Raw genomic sequence first — 18,092 nt, 5'->3', positions numbered from 1 at the left:
TGATAGTTACAAGCAGTGATCGCCCCCTATTTAAAAAAATGTTTTTTCTTTCCCCTTTTATTTGTGCTTAATTTGCTATACATTTTATTTTTTAATGTTTCTATTGATTTATTTTTTAGAGAGAGAGGAAGGGAGAGAGAGAGAGAAACATCCAGCGGCTGCCTTCTGCACACGCCCTACTAGAGATCGAGCCCTCAAGCCAGGCATGCGCCCTGACCTGGAATTGAACCGGGACCTCTCAGACTGTGGGAAGACGCTCAGTCCACTGAGCCGCACTGGCCTGGTGCTATACATTTCATTTTACAATTACAGTTGACTATCAGTGGTATTTTGTTTTCGTTTTCAGGTATACAGCACAATGGTCAGACAGTCATATACTTTACAGAGGGCTTCCCCTGATATTCCGGTACCCACCTAGCACCATGCATGGTTATTACAGTATTAGTGACTACATTCCCTGTGCTGTACTTTACATGCCCATAACTATTTTGTAACTAGCAATTTGTACTTCTGAACCCCTTAACCTTTTTCACCCAGACCCCCAACCTCCCTTCCCTCTGGCCCATCAGTATGTTCTGTGTATCTGTGAGTCTGTTTCCGTAATCTCGTGCCTAGATTGTTCCAGTATCCCAATAACTGGTCTTGCTGCTTCCCCCTTGCCTTCTGTTCAGTCTGTTCTCAACATAGCAACCAGATCATATTTGCCTCTGCCCAAAACATCTCAGTTGTGTTCCATGGCTCTTGGCAGAAAAGCCAAGGCCTTTTCAGTGCCCTAGAAGCTCATTACTTGCCTCTCTGATCCGGTCTCCCACTACCATTTCCTTGCATGCCCCAGTCTGACAGGCCACACTTCTGCCTCGGGGCCTTTGCATCTACCCACCTGTCAGTCTGGAACTATTTGAAGATATCTCCGTGACTGGTCTCCAAACATCAGGTCTTTGCTCGTATGTCAGGTTCTCAGGGAGGCTCTCTTTGACCACCCTATTTAAAATGTAATGTCCTCCTCCACGTATACACCTGACATGTCCTGTATTTTACTTAATATATGTTCATTATCTGTCTTCTCCAAGAATGCCACCTCTTTGAGGAGAGCGGTTTGTCCTTTTGAGTGTGAGTCCACGGCCCCTAGAACAATGCCTGGCTTATTCGAGGTGCATACTGTTTGTTGAATGAATGAGCTGGCCCTGCCCAACCCCATGACTAGATACGAATCTGGAGCCAAAAGCACTGTGGGACTTCTTCCTACCAGTCTTGTTATCCTCATCGCATAAAACGACTGAAATGTCAGGAGAACATCTTTAAAATATTAACCACAGCTGTGAGCCATTTAAAACATTCTACGCAGTAAGTTGGGGAATGCCAATTAATTGCTGATTTGCAAGGCAAATGGAAGAACACAGTGTGTGCACAGCAGGTCCGCTGTGTGCTAAGCACGCAGAGTCAGGCCCCGGGGGCAGGAGGAGGTGCTGTGTGTGGGGCCTCCTTCAGGGATCTCACACTTGCTTGCTGTCAACTCCTTCACTGTGCAGCATCCTACAGCAGACTCAGTCTTCCGTGCCCCTCCTCTGAGGACTACTGCTTTGGGTGCGCCTACATGCCTGTGTATTTGTTTGCCAGTGTCGTCTCATCAAGAACTTCCTTTGGCTGCAATTTATGTTTTTCTTTCTGTTTATCATGTTTCTTAGTAACCCACTGCCACAAGTCCTGTCTGAAGAGTTGCTATCCAAGTGTATCTTGAACTTTGTGCTCTTTTTCTCTTTATTATATTAAGATTTACGTTGGCCATGAAAGTGTAGGAAACAGAGGTTATAGGAGTGAATGTAGACGGTGCTCATCTAATTACTGGCACCCCAGAGGTGGGAGGGCACATTGGCGAGGATGGAGCCCACCAGGAAGCCATGTGGTCTGCCTGGCAGAATTATCCCTGTTGAGGTGATGTATGCAACAGACTCTACATGTTGTGCAGCATGCTAACAGAATGAGCACAGCATCTGCCCGCATGGAGCTTCTTACAGTCACGTGAGAGAGAAATGCAGATTAAATGACCACAGAAATGTGGGATTATAAACTGCCATAGTGCTATAAAGGAGAAGGTTAAAGTGTTATGGGAGCTTTGTCCTAGTCTTGGGGTCATGTGACATTCGAGCTGGGATCTGCAGGTTACCAGGCACCTGGAGTGCTTTGGAGGGGAGGGGCCAGGGAGAGTGGGGTGTGGGCTGCAGAGGGGGGCAGGACCAGGGAGAGAGGGGTGTGGGCTGCAGAGGGGGGCAGGGCCAGGGAGAGAGGGGTGTGGGCTGCAGAGGGGGGCAGGGCCAGGGAGAGTGGGGTGTGGGCTGCAGAGGGGGGCAGGGCCAGGGAGAGAGGGGTGTGGGCTGCAGAGGGGGGCAGGGCCAGGGAGAGTGGGGTGTGGGCTGCAGAGGGGGGCAGGGCCAGGGAGAGAGGGGTGTGGGCTGCAGAGGGGGGCAGGGCCAGGGAGAGGCCCGGAGTCCAGTCGGTCGTTATCTTAAGACCAGTTCACAGAGCACTAAAGGGCAGAGCCCTTTCAGTAGGGCAGAGCCACGATCTGTTTTCTGTTTGTAAATGTTTGCTGGGGAAACACTGTGGATAATGGACTGGAAGGGATAAAACGTGGAAGCTGGGAAAACAGCTAGGAGTGTTTTGCGTTTGACCAGGAGGAGGGTGGCAGCTGGTCTGGAGAGAGAATGTTGGAGGACGTTGGCATCTAGATTGTGATTGCTCTGGACAACCTTCTGTGGTTTGGCTAGATCTCTGACCTGCCCAGGAGGTGGTATACCTGGGGTTTTAGAAATATTTATCGACTAGGGAAACGTGAATACATGAGTCAAGCTGGATGGAGCAAATGTCCAGGCTGTCTGACAGTCACTTTTCCTCGTAAACGAGTACATGGGCGTAGGGCTTTCTGCGTGCATCAGTCTGTTGTGAGCTCTGTTAGCATGAGTCAGTATTGATAAACATGATCATTTCTGGAAACGGAATGATTCTTGGATCTGGTCATTTTGGAGCCAGAAGAGTTGAGGACCAGAATGTAGACATCATGAACCCCCCGAGGTCAGTGTCACCTGGTGGAGACTTTCTGAACAGCTTTCCTCTGAACATCTTTCCTAGGCAACATTTTCCCTTTTAATGATGCTTTTCCTTTAAATTTAAAAAATTTTAAGTAACTCTATAACAGGTACATCCACCAGTTGTTTCTGATTTTAGAACGGCAGTTATTTCACCCAGTGGGGAAAGGTGCTGCCCACCTAAAAAACTGCAGAAGGAACGTGGTTTGAAAGGGCATGTTAAATGCAGAAGGATTCAGCCCAGCTGGTGTGACTCGGTGATTATCGACCCATGCACCAAAAGGTGGCCAGTTCAATTCCCGGTCAGGGCACATGCCCAGGTTGTGGGTCAAATCCCCAGTGAGGGGCGTGCAGGAGGCAGCAAATTGATGTTCTCTCTCATCGATGTTTCTGTCTCTCTCTCCCCCTTCTCTCTAAAATCAATAAAGAAAAAATAAATGCAGAAGGATTCAGAGTCAAGAAGAATCTTATTGTAAATTGTTTCTCTATGCGTCTAACTTTTTATTGTGTTGATTTCTTTAGAAACCATGAGATATTTGTTTTTCAAATAGCCTATTATTTCTACATATAGTGATACTGTCTTGATGGTTCTATTTAGGAATTGAGTCAAGTTAGCCAGCTGAAATAATTGGCTTAATGAAGCCCTTTCAGTACTTTCAAGTTCAGAAAATATCAGACAGTGATATAAAATGTATTATGCATTTGTGAATACTCACTAACAATATTTTCCTCATCTTTTGCAGGAGAAAAGTGGAAGAAATAGACACTCTTAATGGAATGGAATAAACCACTGAACAGGTAACTGAAATTAGCAGGGGTGTATAAGCATTAGTTGATTTTTGTGAGTTAATATTTGTGAAGTCCTTAGGAGAGTGCCTGGCACATGGTAAATATTATATAAGTGTTTGCTCTTATTAAGTTCTTTTAAATGTACCCAAGCTCAAAACAAGCCAGTCATATAACCAAAAACTGTCCAACAAAACAAACCCTTTGCACCTAAAGAAGGTGTGAATATTACTGGTCTGGTCTCTGTGTGACTTGTTACAGTGGCTTGAGAAACTTAATTTCTTTTCTTTAAAAAAATTTTTTTTCCTTTATTGATTTTAGAGAGAGAGGAAGTGAGAGGGAGAGAGAGAGAGAAACATCAATGAGAGAGAACATCGATTGGCTGCCTCCTGCATGCCCCTCCCCCCCACTGGGGATCTGGCCCATAACCTGGGCAGTTGCCCTGACCGGGAACTGAACCGCGACCTCTTGATGCGTGGGTCGATGCTCAACCACTGAGCCACACCGAACAGATGGATTTCTTGATCTTTGAGCACCCTGAGTACATGAACTCCCATTTACGTATTTTGCTTTTGAGGACTCATTCATGATGACCTTATACGTGTTCGATCAGTTTCAATTTTGAAACAAAACAAACTTCTTTAAAATTCTTGAAGAGGGAGTTCCTTATCATTTGGGGAAATGGCTGTTTACAGATAGCCACTGAAATGGCTTGTGGAGGGTAAAGATAGAGGGGACGGCATTACGAACAGCACTCGGGTTTCTGGTGCCAGCCGGTGATAACTTGGAATGAGAAGTTTCAGACTTGACCCTGCCAGGCACTGCCTTCATGTCATAAAACGTGGTGTCACTAAGAACAACCGACACATTCACCAAACGCTTACAGTTGTAGGGCCGGATATAGTGTGTGCCAAGTTCTGTGGTTGGTGTTGAGATTGCAGACTTGAACCTGCCACCTTTCTCCTCACCGTCCCCATCTGTCTGGACCTGCACCAGTTCCTGCCTTTACCCCGCTGTGGGGAGACCTGGTGAAAGTCCCACCTCCCCTCTCCTCTTCAGCTCTTCTGTCTCCCCGCGCTCCTCTCTCAGCAGTAATCACGCTGTGCTGGGTAGGGGGAAAACGCCAGGTGGGGGCGGGGCCCACAGTCCGATTGGACAGTTAGACATTTCTCTAGTTGGCATTCATGTTGTGTCTTCCTTCCCGACTTTGGTTTCACAGTGTACTGTTTAAATTCTCCACCTTTTTCTCGTTGGCCATGCTTTTCTCCTGAGATTTTGGAAGTCACTTTTCTATCTGGTGGCGTTACAGATGACGTCATTACCTTGGGGGGGGCGCTGCTGCTCTCAGTACCCCCGTGGCTCGCAGGCTGCTCGTTGGCACCGCAGGGAGGGAGCCGCGCTGCCTCAGGACCCGGTGCGCGCACCTGGACGGTGCATGTGTGGTTTCCCGAGCTAATACCTTTACTGGATGTGAGTTGTGATAGAATTTTCTAGTTTGTTGTGTTCTATCACTTCTTTTTTCTCTCTTTTCTTTTTTTAAATAAATTTTTCAATCACAGTTGGCATACAACATTATATTGGTTTCAGGCATACAACATAGTGATTAGACATTTATATAACTTATGAAGTGATCACCCCGAAAAGTCTAGTACCCATTCCACACCATAGCTAGTATAGTATTATTGACTATTCTCTGTGCTGTACTTCACGCCCCCATGACCATGTATCCTCTCTTCTCTTCTTTATAATGCTCCTCGAAATAGGTTTCAAAACCTGCTGGTCAGTTTTATTTACCTCGACAAACTTGCAGTATTTTTATGCTACAGAGGGGCACATGCTTTTCTGCCTTCCTCTCCATATTCACTACTAAGATTACTCAAACTTGCCTTAACTTAATTCTTAGGTTCAGACTCTCCCCTTCCTTTTGTAATTAAACTTCTATTTCATCACATACCATTCATCACATGAGGTGTGGGGGGGTGTCTTCTCTACCTAGTCTTTTAGGTTGGTGTCATGAGCTGCAGAGAGACATCTGCTGGCCCAGATGTAGTGTTGCATTGTTTTTCTGTTTAGAAGTTAATCGTGTTGTCATTTTTAGGACCTTGCACTTTCATAGTGTACAGATAAGCCTGAGTGTTGGAATGCGTTGAAGTCATTCACCTACTTTCCTCAGGCATTTCTAGGATTTCCAGCTCAACATTTAATGAACTGAAATGTAGTCATACCATATCACCTGTCGGGGGAAAAGATTTCATGGTTAAATTTGATTCCTTACCTTTGTGTGTTCTTAATGGGGCTACAAAGTGATCCTTAGTAAGGCACCCAACAAACCAGATCCATTGAAAACTTTTGGAAATGATAATTCACCCTTCCAAGATAGCTAAGAACTTAAAGTGGCAGAGGTTTGCAGCTCATTTGTTGTATGAGATACATTTGGTTCTAGTTGTAAGCCCCACTTCTTTTTAAGGTGAAATTAGTGTAGGATTAAGATCAAAGGTATTTGAAGGGGAATCTAAGTCCCCAAATAATTAAATTTCAGCATTGAATTTGGACTTGAAGGGAAGGTTAGAGGACATTGACCTTACCCTTCTCAATGTGCAGATAAGGGAACTGAGTTTCTGAGAGCTGATAGGGCTTGCATAAGGCCAGAGCTACTGAAAGACAAAACTGCTACCAACAAGGAGACAGAACGTAAGTTTTCATGACCTTTTCCAGCTTTATTGAGGTATAATTGACAACTAATACTGCAAAATATTTAAAATATACAACATGTTGAGGTGATGCATGTATGTGTTGTGAAAGGGCTCCCCTCACTTGACTAATTTTCAAAAGTGAATATTAAACCTCAGGATTTTAGTGTTTTGTTTTTTTAATGCACTGCTTGGAAAGTGTGTCTTAAAAGCTGTAGTGGAAAGCAAGCCTGCGCGTAGCCAGGGCATTGTGTTTTTCCACTCCACCGGCTTGGGGGCAGCCTGACATGTGCACAGATAGGAAAAAAATCTTTGCCTCAATGACAATGAAGGTTTTATGGGATAATTTTTAAACCTGAACCACTTCCTTTTCTAACAATAGTTGCTCCCTGAGAAGATCTGTGTGTTTCTCAGCTGTGTGTACCCCTGTTCAACCCAGGAAAGAACACCCCTAATTCCTGTATTTTAGAGAGGCCTCTGGCAGATTGCCTCAATAAATAAAGTTGCTCCTGTTTAGAAGGTTGTTATACACACGATTGTTTTGTAGGTAGAGAAGCAGTGTTAGTGTTGGCCATTAGCTTGTGATATCAGTGCACTGTGCTTGCTGAGGCCACAGTTTTACAATGGACTCCCCACCCCCGCCCCATAAATCACTAAGCGTCCCAGTTTTAAAAGTCAAATTCCCACAGCCAGATACTACTCATATGAATGTCTGTCTTGAAAAGGAATGCTCTTGGTCACAAGGATAGTTAATGAAACAGGAAAATGAGCATCACGAGAAAAAGTCCCCAGTATGTTAAACCACTAGTAAAAAGTGTCATATTTGTAAAGTGAAGACATTACTGTTCTTTTATCCAAAAACTGTATCTTTCTTAGAAGCTGCCCACCTAGGTTGGTGCCTATGTGAGTCATCCTTTTTTATTTTTTAACTGCTGAAAATGTACCCTGATCCATGTGAAAAGTATTAGTTGTAGTCACAATGAATACCTGGTAGAAATAGAAATAAGTAAGTTTAATCTGACCTGGAAACGAAATAACCTACCTAGAAATAACCTAGAAATTATTATAGTGATAAGGGTAAGTTGTATTTCGGCCTTCTAATATGATACTGACAATGTACAAAGTGATTATTTATATGTAGTTTTAAAAGGTGTGTTAGCCCTGGCTGGTGTGGTTCAGTGGTTAGAGCGTCGGCCTGAGCACTGAAGGGCTGTGGTCACATACCTGTTTCACATTCGCTCCCTAACCCCTATCGGGTGTGTGCAGGAGGCAGCCGATTGATGTGTCTCCCTCACAACAATGTTTCTCTTTCTCTTCCTCTCTCCCTCCCTCCCTATTTCCCTTCCACTCTCTGTAAACACCAATGGAAAAAATATCTTCAGGTGAGGATTAACAACAACCAAAAAAGATGTGTTAAACCGTTGTCTTATTTTTAGCAGACTACTTGGCAAATGTATATACAAGCAAAGTGTAGTAAAGCATTGCCCCAGTATACTTAAGCCTCAGATTCTGTCTGTTCTCTGAGTATTTCATTATACTTTGAAAAAGTCCTGAATTATGTTGATAATTTAATTTTCCACATCAGAATGTACAATGCATTATTATGCATTAATTTTTTAATGTTTGAAAGATACTATGTTTGTTGGGCCACAAGGTAATGTCAAGGGGAAAGTTCCAAATTATGCGGCCAAGTTGTGGTGGTCAGATGAAGACCTAAATATTGTTTCCCTTTTCTTCCGGGATTCGTTTGCACTGGCCATTTTAATGCAGATTATGTAAGAGGAAGAATACTACTTCCTTCTCATTTCAATATGTAGCAGCACACAGTGTTGACTCAGTGTTTAAATAGAGACCTGTTAGGTTCTTACTCATGGGCCTGGGAGCCAGAAAATGTAAGCATGCTACCAAGAATAGTGTTATTTTTATTGTATTACTTGAATAGGCCCTGTCTGCAGGGCTTACTATATAACCCACGGACAAGAGTGGGCACATTAGAGGAAAAGGAAATCTTTGGCATATAGTTCTTTCAGATTTTTCCAAAACATGATGGTACACTTTTCACAGTATATATTTTACCTACGATTTCTTTGGATTCTATCTGTAGCCAATGAGGAGAGTAACACAAGTGGGTGCAAAGAAAAAGTTTCCTCTAATAAGCCCTGTGTCACCCAGACTGGCAATAATCACTGTGGCTACAGGAGTCACCGGTTGGTGGAGATCGAAGATGTGTCAGAAGTGATTGGCTAATCAAAGTTTAAGTACCATCACCTGAGAATGAATTCTTTTCAACGGTTGTTTGTTTTTGCTTTTGTTTTTTTTTTTATCCTCACCAGAGGACATTTTCCCATTTTTTTTGTTCAGATAGAGTGGGAGGGAGAGAGAAAGAGAGAGAGAGAAACATCGACGTGAAAGGGACACATCGAGTGGCTGCCACCCGCACGACCAACCAGGGCCGGGGACAAACTGCAACCGAGGTACATGCCCTTAGCAGGAACCGAACCCGGGTCTCTCTGGACCGCAGGCCAACGCTCTAACCTCTGAGTCAAACCGGCCAGGGCAACGGTGGTTTGTTTTTAAATTGTATCCATCCCCCTTTTCTTTGACAACTACCAGCTCATTCTCTATATCTATGGGTCTGTTTATTTTGTTTAGTTTAGTTTATTTATTTCTCTTGTTTTTTTTAGATTCTACATATGAGTGAGATCATGTGGTATCTGTCTTTCTCTGTCCAACTTATTTCTCAGCATAGTACCCTCTAGGTTCATCCATGTTGTGGCAAATGGCAGGATTTTATTCTTTTTATTGCTGAATAATATTCCATTGTGTTTATATACCACATCATCTTTATTTATTCATCTATCAATAGACAGAATAAGTAAATAATAAGTAATATAATAGACAAATAAACAAACAACTATGAGTTAGATTGATTACAGAAAAGCAGGGACCCTCTCAATCACATTCTTACACGTTTTCTGGGGAGGGAAGAAAGAGATGAAGTTTGGGCTAATTAGCTGGGAAGCGGGTTCAGAATGCATCCAGGGTCCCAGAGTGTCACAGAAGCTAGTGGTGTAGACTGTGGGTTGCACTTGGCCAGCAGGAAGAATTCGGATAGACAGCAACACCCAGGAGTGTTGATAGCGTCAATTTGCCTTTGGGGTTCCAGTCTCCCGTATGTGTGTGTTTCGTCCTTTCTCCCCCCCATTGTCACAGTCTTACTCTCAGTTATGGATGATTGTGGTACTAACTCATACATTAAGAGTCCAGGCTCTGAGTCCAGCCTTCCTGGGGTTAGATACTGGCCCTGCCTCTTAGGCAGCTGACTTAATTTCTTAGATTCTTCATCTGTAAAACAGGGATAATACTAGTATTTACCTTTATGGGATTCTTGAGAGGATCAGGTGACTTAATGCCATGTAAAAGGTTTAGAACTCCATCAGGCACACAGTAAGCACTAAGTATGTGTTAGCTATTATTATAATATATGACCCTATTTAATTCAAAAAATTTGTTTATCTCTCCCTAACCCCTGTGTAGGGAGAATAGACACTGAACCGGGTGAATGAGTGAATGACTTGCATGGTATCTTTAGAATTGTTCATTAGTAATGTAAATGCATTTTTGTATTCCTTACCAATATAAAGCCATGTAGGCAGAGCACCAATTAAATTAAATAATTAAATCCATGCATGATCCTACCTCATTTCAAACATAACCTTTAATCTTTCCTAATAAACCATTTTTTTCCTGTGATTCACAGGAAGGATTATGTTTTTACATCATGAAAAAGTACATGCAACATACACACTTAAATGAAACAACAATTTTATGAAACAATAGTTACACTATTATGAACTGTTACTTTCTATCTATTCTATTCTGCTTTATTTTTGTAAAAATGTTGCTTGCAGTGCATGAAATTTGTTTTACCACTCGTTAGTGATCATCCTGAAGTTTGAAAAACACTGCTGATTTGTCCAGTAGCAAAGGGGAAAAGGGGTTACCTTGATTATAACCAAAAATCCCTTTCTTTTCAGTATCTTTCCTAACTTCCCCTGGTAGTGGAGCTGGAATATACCAGCTTTAAACACAACCACACACACACGCACACACATATTTAGTTGCCACCAATCTGTTTAGTGAGGCCAAAGTTTGTGTTGTTATTTAAAAGACCTTTGCATATCACTGTACCTCAAGTTCACTTTTAGTACATTGGGAACATTAGAAATGCATGAATTCTACCACTAGAAGATTGGATCCAGTAATCATTTTCAGTAAACATTTTAAGGTTAGGTATAATAGTAACAGATTTTTCAGATTGTGATACCTGATTTCTACTCTACCATCCCTTCCCAATTAAATAAGGAATTAAGAGTGACATAAAGAAAAATGATGTATCTTTAGAACAGAGTTCTGGAGAACTATAGCTTTACCCTGAGCTGTCTGCAGGGTTGGGTTTGGTCCTTCTGTGGCCAGCACCATGTGTCTGGGAGCTTACTGCCCGGAGCTATTCATGCTCTGACCACGAAGCTCACTGAACACATACCACTAGCCCATGCTGACTCCCGATTCTATTTTCCCCAGCTAAGTCACCAGCCAGACCAAATAACTACTTCTTTGAAAGATCAACAGCCAGATTCTTACCAAGTTTACCACACAAGGCCTTCCCAGGTTATAAACCCCACACATTCATCACACATGACCACCCCCAGGTCAGCCTCCCGTCCCCGGGTCAGCCTCCCGTCCCCGGGTCCACACAGTAGCCAAGCTGCCCTGGCTCAGGTGGGATGTCTCACCCAACACCTTTTCCCTCTTCTTGGAACTCTGAATATTACATTCTCTTCTCTTCTTGTTCCGCTTTCAGGTCATAGTCTGTTCATTCCATACATATGTCTAAGTCGTATTTCTTCTATATTTCATGTCAATCTCTTTCTTAGTTTTTCTTCTTTTGTCTCTCTTTGTTCAGTTTGGAGAGCCCCCAGTGGTGCTAGTGATAGCTGATAAACTCAAGAGTAGGGGTATAATCATTATCAGGAGAAAAGAGCAATGTATTTGGAGGTAAAATAAGGATTATAACCAGTGCCATCAACTTTCACATCTCATAAGTGTCTTAGTGTGGTTCATGCTTTTCTGATTAAACCTTCTTACACATTGCACATAGAAAAATAAAAATTATTCTTAGTTTATTTTCTTCCTTATATAATTACTAGTATTGCAACAGAGTTGTAATAGACATTTAATTTCAGATATATAGAATTACAGACACATTCTGAGTGAAATAAATTTTTGTGGAATGACCAGGGTTCTAACTATCATTAACAGCATCAGTGTTAAGGGAGAAGCAATTCCAGTCCTCAGTCACCAACATAGATAAATTTGGGGAATATACCAGGTATTTGAGGACTACTTAACATTATTATTTCTCTTCACCGTGCCTGGTTTCGGGAGAGAAGTTGACTATTTAAAAATCATCTCAGTGCTTACTAGTGTGTTTGCATAATTATATTCAACAATACATTAAAATAGAAATCCAGAGAATTCAGAGGATTCCAAAAATAAGAATAAGGATTCCAAAAATAAGAAAATGGTTAAGCATGGATTTGGAAATGTCAGATCATTTTTTTCCTTCTTTGTATGTGAGTGTGTGTAACCCTCTTTTGGACATAACATTTGCTACTTTATTTCTTCAGAGGGACGTTTGATTACAGAGCATTGAGGCCTTTCCCCGACTCAGTTGGTGTTTCTGGTGACCCAGGACAGCCCCTTTACTCTGGCCACTTGTGCACACGTACACTTGAAATGATGGTTTTGCCTGATGAGATACATTATCTTTTTTAAAACTGGGGGTGGAGTGGGGAGAGTCAGAAAAATGTTTTAAAGAAAGGCTATTACATTTTCCGTCAGAATTTTTAAAGCATTGGCTTTTTATGAGGACATTTCAGTTTTTGTTGTCTGTGCTGACCTGGTATTATTATTATTTTTTTTTTATAATGATTAACTGACAACACTTTAAATTTGTTCATCATTTTAAATCCTAGGGCATGCTTTTATTTTGGCTTGAGTTTAGCATATAATCTGAAAATTATTGTACCATATGTAGCAAGCTCTAGTGGCCACTTGCGAAAGCGCCGAAATCCTGGCAAGAGGTCCTACGTATCGTCATGATTATAAATGCAGTCATTTAAAACGTATTATCTTGACAAAATTTTGTTTTTATAAAGTGAGCTTGAACTTGCAAATATGCTAAGGGTATTGTTGCCAAAGAGATACAAGTAGAGAATCTAATTTTTATGTTAGGGTCCATACAAGCCAAATACATAACAGAATTCCTAAGCTTAATGTAGTACATAGCATTTGAAATATGGCTTGACGTGACTTTAAAAGAATTTAACGGGTGTCCATCTTTGAGACACAAAGGCATACATAGAATACAGTGATAAAGTACAACTTTCTGCAACTCCTCAAGGCCCGAGACGAGCTAAATTGAGCCTTTGGGTTTTGGAGTGTTGCCTCACTGTCCACCCTCGGGGATGAGGTCGGTAAGCAGCCCAACCAGGGGACTTGGCGTCTGCTAGCCCATGTGTCAGCTCAGGAGGCTCTGCTTTCATCCAGCGTGTTATTGGGCTTCCACCTAAGACTTCGTTTAGGGAATAGCTTACAGTCTGAGAGTCACCGCCCTGGTGCACGTTTTACCTGCTAGGCCAAGTGCTCGGAACACCAAGTGCACTAGGTCCGCGGTCGGCTGCCTCCTGGTGCCCTCCCGAAGCCCAGGCAGCAAGGCGGAGAGCTCGTTTATAAAGACGCTGTTTTCTAAGTTGGGTTCCCCTAATCTAGAAAGTTTCCTTAGAAATTTCATGCATATTGGAGGAAAAGACAAAACCCTTTTTATTAAAGTAAAACATAATATTCATACTTGTTGGTGATACTCAAATTATTTCCTAATTTTATTGTAATAGTGGGAGTTGCCCCGCCCCTAGCACTTGGGACTGAAGTAAATTGGTTAAAATGGAGAACAGGTCGTGGAAAACGAGTCGGAATTTTCTGAAAGTTCACGCAGTCTTAGGTTGGATAAGGAAAAGAAACATGGAAAGATAGCATCATTGTAAATATATTTCTGACAGAGTTTCTCAATTTCCTTTTTCTTTCTTTCTTTCTTTCGTTTTTTAGAGGGAGAGAGAGATAGAAACATCAATTGGCTGCCTCTTGCACACCCTCTGCTGGGGATTGAGCCTGAAACCTGGGCATGTGCCCTGATTGGAGATCTAACCCGAGACCTCTCGGTGATGGGACGATGCCCAACCACCTGAGCCACACCGGCCAGGGCATTTCCTTTTTCTTAATCCTTTATGTTTGTAGGATAACGGGGTTGGGGGTGGGCACAGAAAGCCAGTATAGAGTCTTCTTTAGAGAATGCATTGCTGGCGGGCCCTGCTGTTATATATGGAGTCTTGAGTTTGTATGTTCACGTACTTCTGAAGAAGTTATTTTTCGGTGAGACTTTTTTTTTTTGCAAAGAAAAGTGCATGTGTGAAGTCCCCGCTGTGGTAAGCCTGGAACGTAGTAAGCAGTCTGTGAACATTAGTGTCCTCCCTCCCTCATTTTCCTCCTCTTGTTTTTATCAGTGTATGTTGTGTTTTCCAGTGATAGCATCTTTTTGTTGTTGTTAATCCTCTCCTGAGGATATTTTTTCCATTGATATTTAAGGAGGGAGGGAGGGAAGGGGAGAGGGAGGAAGACAGAAACAGATATCAACTGGTTGCCTCCTGCACCTGCCCCAACTGAGACTGGGGATCAAACCTGCAACCCAGGTATGTGCCCTTGACCAGGAATCGAACCTGAGACCCTTCAGTGCATGGGCTGATGCTCTAACCACTGAGCACACTGGCCAGGGCCATTGGTAGCATTGTTTAATGTAATGTTTGTATTCAGACTCTCGTATTGCATTTTTCAGGTTCTGATCCCTGAGTTTTTCTCTCTCAGTGGAGTGATAGAGGTGGTGGGGAGCGAGGTCAGGCAAACCCAGCCTGGCTCTCCTTTTCTTGGAGTGAAAGCCACTGATGGTCCTGAGGAGGCGGTGGTGTTCTTACTGCTCCTGACTATAGCAGTAACCAAGGGCAAAGTAATGGCATAGTAGAGGACGGTGGCAGCGGCTGTCATCAGCTGTTAAGTTCCATTGGCAGGAAAAGAAGTACTCCAGCATTAGAAAGTGTATAGAATAATCTAGAATGCTAGTTGACGTGTCCGTGCCTGGGTTCCACCCCAGAGATTCTGGTCTAGTCTTAGGTCATTCTAATGCACGTGGTCCGAGGACTACACGTGGAAAATCTCTAATTCTGGAAAGATCAGTTACACCATCGTGCCATTGTTCTTGGTTTTAATTTCTTGGTTGACCATCAGTGTAGCTCAAAGACTGAATTTCTTTTCAGAGTTTTAACCACTTGGTAATTCTGAGCCCCCAAACCATGGCTCAGAATTCTTGGTTTAAAAATCGGTGTACTGTGCCTGTACCAATGTACAATTCTTAGGCAGGCGTAACACAAAAGAACTTGGGCAGTGGTGTGAGAGTCATTTGTAAATTTCCAGTGTCGACATAATAATTCTTTTTTCATTGACAGTGCTTGGTGAAGGAGTCAGATCTCACTGTGGTTTGTTCTCGTGGTTTCCGTAGTGTGAGGGAGAAACGCTACATAAAAACGAATCCTCTTTTTAGTTTTGACTCACTCAGGAGTGGAGTATCATTTGTCTTTCGGAGCTGGGATATAAGAGACATGCCCCAAAGGTGGCAAATCAGACTTCCACACGCATTGCCTTCACTTGGCCAATCGCTGGGTCAGAACGTGTATATTATGATGTGCAGTTTCATTCATCACGGGGATTTCAAGCTCCAGCAGCAAACAGCCTGGAGTGTCCGGTGATTCCTGGGCTTTGGGCTTTGCATTGACTCCTCCACAGAAACAAGGCCGGGCATCTGCCTTTAGAAGAATGAATGGTAACCCAGGTAAGGATAAATTGGAGAAATCATTTGTTTTGGGTGGATTTGAGATTTTAGAAAAATCAGACCTCTCTTTGAGAGGAGCTCAGAACTATTTATCTTAAGTTTTTCCCTCTGAATTGTTTTATAGGGTTAACCCAGTACATCATCCTTTTGATGGGAAATTCACCCTCTTCAAAACGTAGTTTCATTTTCAAATATTAAAGTACAGGATTCCATTTTTCTTTCTGTGCATGAACATTTTAAAATGCAGTATCTATAGTTGCTAAGAGACTAATTACGCATAAGTTCCTGGTTTAGAACTGAACTCTTACATTTTTAGGAAGTATGCTTTCAGAGTTGGGCAGAGGGGAATCGATGTTTGAACTTGATTTATGAGACAGTGATGTTACATGTGTGGCAGACTTTTCCCTGTATTAAAGACCAGATTTTGAGACATGCTGCTTAGTCCGTTCTGACATGGGTGCTCCCTTCTGCCGCTCTTTCTCCATGTGTGTTCTCGAGGTGCGTTCAGCTCCGCTTCTCCTCGGGCATGTGGTTTAGTCTGTGTATATTCAGTGCAGTGGCATTTCTTTTGAAGAAGTGACTAAGGCTTCTTGGATGAATTCTCTCTTTGAAAGAGGTGGTAGAATTGCATCAGAAAGACATTGACAGTAAATGGCTCCCCCTCCTTCCTGTAATGACCACATGTTAAAGAATGCATTAATTCTTATTTTGAGGAAATGAGAGTGACAGAGTTCTATGAAAAATTCCCTTTTATCATTAACTAACCAGACTTGAATGTTAAAAATCAGAATCACTTTTTGCTACAGAGATACGGCTTTTTACTCCATATTCTATATGGAGTAACCAATTACTTTGCATTCAAAAAGAGGAAATAGAGTTGAATATGGCTATAGTTAAGGGTGTAAGCCTAAGTTCATTTCTTCCTCGTAATTTTTGTATTAAATCAATATATTTCTCAGATAATGTTGCTGATTCATCCTTCAGGATCTGATTCTCAGTGTGATAGACTATGAAGGCTGGAAGGAAGATCTCCTAGGTCATTCGGCCATGGGAACAGTACCACTCCCCAGAGGACATGATAGAAATTGGGAGGGCATTCGGTTCCACAGCGAAGGGCATTTAATGTGCCAGAGGCAAACAGTGGAAAAGGCAGAAAGAACTGCTCTGGATCACGTGGCTTTCGACTGCCCTGTTGGACATCTCTGCAGTGAAAAGTTCGTTTATAATTATCCGAGCCTAGATCTCTGTTTTACACAAAAACACAAGGTAACTTTTGTACACTTTTAATTTAGACAGAATATACTTGTTTTCATTTTGTTGTTTACCTATACCTCTCCTCTTTTTCTCCTGTACTTTTGATATGGAAGCTTTCTGCTTTGATCTCTTGCAGTCCAAACTCATTCTTTATAAGTTACAGGCATTTATTTTATTACCTAGTTAATTGGATCCGAAACATTTTTACATATTGAAATATGTAGTTTTATTGTAAATTGCTTTTCTTTTAGTTTCTCTTTTATATTATACGTAGGATATTGATATTTTAAACATTACATGTATACTAGTTAATTCTCATTAATGAGTTTTCTTTCAGAATAGTAAATAGGGCATTGCAGAATTTTTGATTATGAAAAAGGGCTTTGTGCCCTGGCCAGTTTGGCTCAGCATTAGAGCATTGACCCGCAGATGGAGGATCTTGAGTTTGATTCCCGGTCAAGGGCATGTACCTGGGCTGCGGTTGGGGTTGTGCAGGAGGCAAGTAATTGATGTGTCCTCTCACATCAATGTTTCTCTCTCTCTCTGTCCCCCTCTCTCCCTTCCACTCTATCTAAAAACTAATGGGAAAACACCCTCGGGTGAGGATTCACAAGCAAGCAAACAGAAAGGCTTTGGGAGTAGTAAGGTGCTGAACCAGTGATCCCTCTGCTCTCGGGAAGGACGGTATGCAAATACCCAGTGGGAGGGTGTTTGCCGTGTTTGTGAAGTTCTGCAGGGACTTCACATGTACTTTCGTAATATGTTTTAATATCTTGAAGTCTTCACATTAAGCTAGTTCTTCCTGGTTAATACTTTCCAGGAGCCTTCATTACGTCACTCTAAAGTCGCGAGCTTCGGGTTCTCCCTCCCCGCAGGAAGGGCAGACAGGGGTGGAGAGCAGCTTCCTGGCCACCCTGGAGGCTAGCACGGCAGCTAAACCAGACTCAGGTGCTCTTCAACGATGGGACGTTGTGCCATGGTCTCCATACCATGAGTCTGTCCTACACGTGCCATTTTAAACTTCTGAAGGTACTGTAAAGATAGGACGTTGTAGGTTAGGCGAGGTCTGTCGTAGCATTAACTCGCCAGCGTCGCAACCCTGAGGACTGGTGCCTGGCACACCCAGGCAGTGTCCTACGCTAGTACTTGTTTGGGGCTCACACTTCTAAGTTCATAGGCCTTTTTCTTGGATTGTTACTTCTTACAGGGTTGTTTTTGTTATGTGGATATAATGATTGCTTCTCGGGTGACACTATTAAAAGTTGTTGAGTTCTTCATAGA

At 42.5% G+C, this 18,092-nt stretch overlaps 1 protein-coding gene across 26 annotated transcripts in view; it reads left to right on the top strand.

Moving 5' to 3' along the window:
- The window catches only part of LOC118620512, a 185,896-nt gene that overhangs the window by 103,995 nt on the left and 63,809 nt on the right, over positions 1 to 18,092 (top strand). For 22 of the 26 annotated variants that reach the window (XR_004957434.1, XR_004957436.1, XR_004957433.1 and 19 more), the window contains one exon: positions 3,827 to 3,881. The gene's annotated coding sequence lies outside the window, so the exon portion shown is untranslated. Of the gene's footprint in view, positions 1 to 2,541; positions 3,070 to 3,826; positions 3,882 to 15,174; positions 15,558 to 16,516; positions 16,987 to 18,092 lie in introns of those variants that run through there. The other 4 variants (XM_036247649.1, XM_036247648.1, XR_004957420.1 and 1 more) reach the window with 3 other exon arrangements.

This window comes from Molossus molossus, unplaced genomic scaffold (assembly GCF_014108415.1).
Source record: "Molossus molossus isolate mMolMol1 unplaced genomic scaffold, mMolMol1.p scaffold_m16_p_7, whole genome shotgun sequence".
Taxonomy (NCBI): Eukaryota; Metazoa; Chordata; class Mammalia; order Chiroptera; family Molossidae; genus Molossus; species Molossus molossus.
Note: the sequence above shows the minus strand (reverse complement) of the source record. Positions and strands in the feature narration are given on the sequence as shown.